Source organism: Vulpes lagopus, chromosome 7 (assembly GCF_018345385.1).
Source record: "Vulpes lagopus strain Blue_001 chromosome 7, ASM1834538v1, whole genome shotgun sequence".
In the NCBI taxonomy this organism is placed as follows: Eukaryota; Metazoa; Chordata; class Mammalia; order Carnivora; family Canidae; genus Vulpes; species Vulpes lagopus.
The window spans coordinates 104,611,933-104,617,774 of record NC_054830.1 but is presented as its reverse complement, the minus strand read 5'-3'; positions in this window follow the sequence as shown (position 1 = coordinate 104,617,774).

Genomic DNA, 5,842 nt, shown 5'->3' with positions numbered 1-5,842 from the left:
CCTTGGAATTTCGGAATTGTAGGTAAAAAAACTAAGAGCTCATGTAAGCTTCCAGATTTTATATAAAGAATCAACTCTTAAACTGGCAAGAAACTTCTCGGCAGCAATGATGAAATCTAGAGGACAAGAAAGTAAAGAGGCAAAATTATTTCCAATCTTGAATTATGTAGCCAGCCATACTATCAATTTAGCTTGGGATAGAAAAGATATTTTTGAGATTTATAAACACCTAAGTAATTTATCTCTCATGTGCCGGTTCTCATAACGTTACTAGAGAATGGGGTCTACCAAAATAACAGAGTAAACCAAAACAGAAAGACATGGCTTGCTAGTTATTCTTAGTTTGCTTCTTCAGTCCTGTTCTCCATCTATTCTTGGTGCCCCTAGGAGACTGATCTACATTACTGTACTACATTACTTGGGCTCCCTTGCTGGGGGATTTATAAGTGGGTTTGACCACTAGAGATGCTGGTAGGAGATCAGCAGGAAGAAACTGAGGTGGTAGTATTTATTCTCCAGGCTTCCTCTCTGCTGGCCTCAGTTGGTCAGAAGCTGTCTTCTACTTAAGACCATGATTCCCATTGGGTGACCCCTCCACCATGGCTCTTACTAGGTTCAGACAACAGTTTCTTCCCTTTGCTATTATGGCATTCTACTCCTGCTGCATAGATCCTGAGATAAACCATTCCAGATTTCAGCAGGTCAAAAGGCTCTGGGAGAGATTTCATTAAGAAGATGAAAACAGAATCCTTAATATGCTTGAAGGTATTGAGGGGAGAGATACACAACTGTTGGGCAGATTTGGGTTAAATTAGTGTCAAGAGCATAAAAAGCAAGCAAATATAAAGCAATACAAATATTAAATTCAGGGAAAATAAAAAGTTTTGCTGAAAAGGAAAAGTAATTGTTGAATACTACATGGCTCTGCTACACACTTATAAAGTAATAATAACATAACTGAAATTGATCTAATTAAAATCACAGTAGGACTTGGGTTAGAGGGAATAGAGGGAGGCAAGAGATTTTGTGTTGGTTGCTGAGAGCTTGTGGTAGTGTTGGTGGCCAGTGGGATTTATATTCTTATCTTCAGTGGCAAGTCAATACCTAGAAATAAAAGCCAAAGAAATACTATAACATAAATGGTATAGATAATCTACAAGCAGATTATACAAAAGGATCCATTAAAAGAGGTAAAAATAATTGCCTTTGGGGAAAGAATAGTGAGGTGGAGAATTGCTGGTTTTATTTTTATTTATTTATTTTTAAACAAGATAGGCAGACCTATTGCCTCTGATATAATCAGGTATATATTTGATAAAAATAAAACTGATTTTCCTTTCTTTTTTTAAAGATTTTTTTATTTTATTCATTTGACAGAGAGAGGGAAAGAGCACAAGCAGGGGGAGCGGCAGGGCAGAGGGAGAGGGAGAAGCAGGCACCCCGCTGAGCAGGGAGCCAGTGATGACATGGGGCTCACTCCCAGGACCCTGGGATCATGACGTGAGCCAAAGGCAGACACTTAACTGACTGAGCCACCCAGGCGCCCCTGATTTGTCTATAAAAAGGAGGAAAATCAACTAACTTTTCAATTCTCTCTTTTTATTTCTGTCGGAAATACTAGAACTCCCTGAACTCGGACACTGCCTTCTAGAAGAGCAGAACTTAAGAACAGAAAAGGTCCAGGAGCAAGGAGGTAGAGAGGATGGGAAAGTTTTGTGTGGGCTACTATTCTACTGCGATAGTGAAATACTGGCCAGTGACAGAGAGAGGGAACAGAGGGAACCTGCACCCAAGGAAGCTCAAAGTAAAAATAATCAAAGAACTCAATCAAAGAACTCAAGCAGAACAGGCTGAACCATTCAAGACATCAAGAGGTAACCCTAGAGGAAGGAGCCCTGGAATTGCACAGAAAGCCAAGTTCCTTTAGCACGGCCTCAAATCTGCTGCCAAGCTCTTGGTAGCTAAAAACCAAAACTGGGGCATGAACTGTTACATAATCTTTATGATCAGAAAGAATTATGGAAAGTTCCTTAGGGAAGACGGAAGAGCTTTTCTTAGCAGCAAATTCTAAAGAAATATCTCATGTGGGGCTCTTAGGAGACATTCAGTGATGTAGGTGACAAGGCCCTCTATAACACCACCACCAAAACCATAGGGGTAAGTTGCCTGTGCTTCCTTTGACAAAAGCCCAAGGCAGAGAGCTTTGCAGGGGTTAATGTAGCCTGGATGCAGGGCTTGATCAGAGAGGTGCCCAAGGATGTCTGGCTCTGGGGTTAACTTAGTTTCAAAGACAGAAGACTATGTTTTAAAAATCTGAGAAACGTGGAGACTGGTGTGAACAGTAAATGAAGCATGTATTGGGAGCAGTTTTAGGCCCAGAAAAGTAAAGCAGGAAAGTGAGAGGAGCATCCTGTGGGTGTGAGGATAGCCAGGATGTATCAAGATACATGTAGAATACAGATAGAAAGATTTCTACTTCCCCAAGGCCTGCAAAGGGGTGAGAAAAGCCATAGGTAGCTTGGAACTAGGCACTGAAGGCTTGCACCTGCTGTTGGGAATAAAGCACGTGGCCCAGAGTCTGATGGGGAGTCTGCAGGGGAGGTTTAATTATGTCCTGTGTCCCTTCTCAGTGTATTATTATACTCAAAGTATTCTAAACTTAGAGGAAATTTGTTAGGCCCTTGATGTGTTTATACTGCAAAAGGAGACTTGACAAAATAGGGAGACTTCTAGATTTACTAACCTTTAATGTGCTGTAGAGGCTAAGAGGAAGACAAGTTGTATTCCACTTAGGAGGTTGGAGAGACATCCTGGAGAAGGTGGATTTAGGATTTAGGGCTTGATTGATGTGGAGGATGCTGAAGCTGGTGGCAGCACTGACAGCCAAGAACTCAGGGACAGGATAGATAACAGTGGAGAGTGTCCCCTAGCAGAATGCCTGGCAGGAAGAAGAGGCTCGGAATCTACTTGGTAAATAATTGAACAAATCAAGGACCTCTGATTTATGCAACCAGCTCAAATGGACAAGTTATTCTGTGATTTATGCTGGGATCACTCAAAACTCAAGAGATGGAACTCTGGGCAGGAATGGACAGCTCTGGCTCATTGAATCTGAAACCTAGGAAGCCTCTCTGAGGCTTGAGAAATAATGACTCTCTAGATACAGAATATCTACAATGAAGCAAAGCAGATTTCTAAATATTGCTTCTAACCTCTGAGGAAAGGAGAGCCTAGAACATTTCTACCACTCAGGGAAAAGAGCATCCATGAACTACAAGTTAAAGATCTCGGCTGGAATATATTTATGGAAGAACTCTCCCAAGATTTGGGGTCTGGAGAATGAGAAGTACTAGAGACACTTCTGTCTATGAGTTTGTTATTAAAAATGAAACAAGTTTCCAGAATGTGCACCAAAAAAAAAAAAAAAGACCAGTAGGAAAGGATTAAGAGCATTTACGCTTTCAGTATTAACTACTAGTGAATTAAAATATTTCATCTGTATAATCTCAGCAGTACTTTATGCATTGTTTACATCTATTGCAAACTTTTCAGGAACTCTTCTAACTTTAAAGACCTTATTACTACTACAGAAAAATCTCAGCCTAGTACAATTTGAAGTTGGGGTTTGTAGCATCATTGTTTTTCTAGATAGATTAGCTTTAGAGGGGATCCCTGGGTGGCTCAGTGATTTAGCGCCTGCCTTTGGCCCAGGGCGCGATCCTGGAGTCCCGGGATCGAGTCCCACGTCAGGCTCCCGGCATGGAGCCTGCTTCTCCCTCCTCCTGTGTCTCTGCCTCTTTCTCTCTCTCTCTATCATAAATAAATAAACAAACAAACAAACAAACAAACAAACAAAAAAGACTAGCTTTAGATTTTTTTCTAGCTCAACAAGGAAGAGTATGTACCCTTGTGAATGAATCTTGCTGTATTTATTTAAATAAGTCAAAACATAGAAGTCCTACATAAAAGAAGATGCGTGTGACCATTAAATCTTTTCACACACCTACAATAGAGTGAAACCTGTGTGTGTGATCCTGGCTGACTGGGCATCAAAAAGCCATCAGAAAATGGATTGTGAAAAATATGTCACATACCCTTTCATTTTAGTCTTACTTTTTCCAGTTCTCCATAATTAACTACTGCATATGATGAGGCATCAAAGAAAAGGAAGCATCAGTGGAATCACAAATTCTATACATGTATAGCAACTTTAAGGAGAGAGGGAAATGTTTATAATCTGATGAGTTTTTCCAGTAAGCCTTAGTTGTCATATCTTAAGGAAAAAAGAGGGACCTGTAATAGGAAAAAATATTTGTTAGTGGAAAATTGCTGAACTGAAACCATATCATACTGTTAGTATAACTGAATATATCAGAAACTGTTCCTATGTAGATGTTCTGTGAAACTGGGTTTTTAAAATGTTGTAAGAACCTGTTTTCCTTTTTTTTTTAAGCAAGAGGTGGGAAGAGGTAGGGAGATCTGAAAATTAAAATATATTGATGTTTATGTAACCATAATTTGTTCCTTTTTCTGTATGTGTGTATAAAAGTGCCTTGCTCATGAAGCATTTTTGCTATTCACTCCAAAAGGAAGCCTTTCCCCAGCTCCGCAGCTGAATAAACCGACAGCTTTATATATGCAAAAAAAAAAAAAAAAAAAAAAAAAAAGGAGTGTTTAGGGATGGCCAGAGTGTCTGTTATTGGAAGAAAGTTGAGAGATGAAGACTGAATGCAAGATCAGGACTTGCTCTGGAGGGTCTTAAATTCCAGGACAGAAGAACAGCAGGCATCAGTGGCTGGTACCAGCTCTCATGGACAACAGATCCAAAATTGAGTTAGTAGTGGTGATATATGAGTGTTAGGAATGTTACTTCTCTGTCCTGTGTCAGTTGCCTAAATATCATTTTTAACATCCTGAGAGCCAGACTGTAATCTCCTTAACAACTGCTAACATTACTTGAACTCATACTATGAATCCAGGCCCTGTAGTGGGTGCCTTACATTTCTTATCATCAGTCAATGATGTAGGTTCTGTTTTGGTATAATTTTATAGTAATGAAGGCTCATAAAAGTTGCACATTTTGTTCACTGTCACATAGCTAGTAATGATGGAATCAGGTTTAAAACCCAGCCCCATGCATTTTGTTCATTAACACTGAATGCCTTTCTTGAAGTGAAGAAGCCCTTCTTTTATAGCCTTACTGAACCCAAAGATCAGTACAGAGTAGGTGCTCAGAAGATTCCTCTTGGACTCTGACTCAGAGTGGGATGCTAGGGAAGACCAGGCTGGCTCAGGTAAAGGGGGCTCCTTCCCTAGAGATAGCTTGGGGCTCAGTTGCTAAGGGTAGCAGCAGGTCGTGTCTCCCAGCTCATTTTTCCTGCCCCCTCTCAAGCTCAGGAAACTCACCTTTGAGTTTTTTGAGGTCCTACTTCTGGGGAAAGGGCCCAGAAGGGCAGATGGGTGTCTACCTGCCCAACCAGAGGTCTCTGGCAAGGGCCCCTAACTCTGCTCTTTGATATCTAGTTAGGACAGGGACTGAGCTATACTAGTATTCTTGAACTTTTGAGGGTACTGCTTTTGGGGGCTATGACCTCTGCAGCTCTAAGGTGATGCCAGCTAAGACCTGTGGCATGGCCAAGGGTATCTATCCACAGAGCCATTAGCTCTGAGATGTTCTGCTCTCATTTCCTGGGTCAGGGTAGAGATGGGAGGCAGTGATGTGGACTTCTCATGCTAATTCCTACTCCCTCACAGGGAGCCTGGCCAAAAGGCCACCCTTACCGGCCAGGAAGCAAACAATTAGACAGGCTTTCTACCCACCTCCATCGTGGTGTCTAAAATT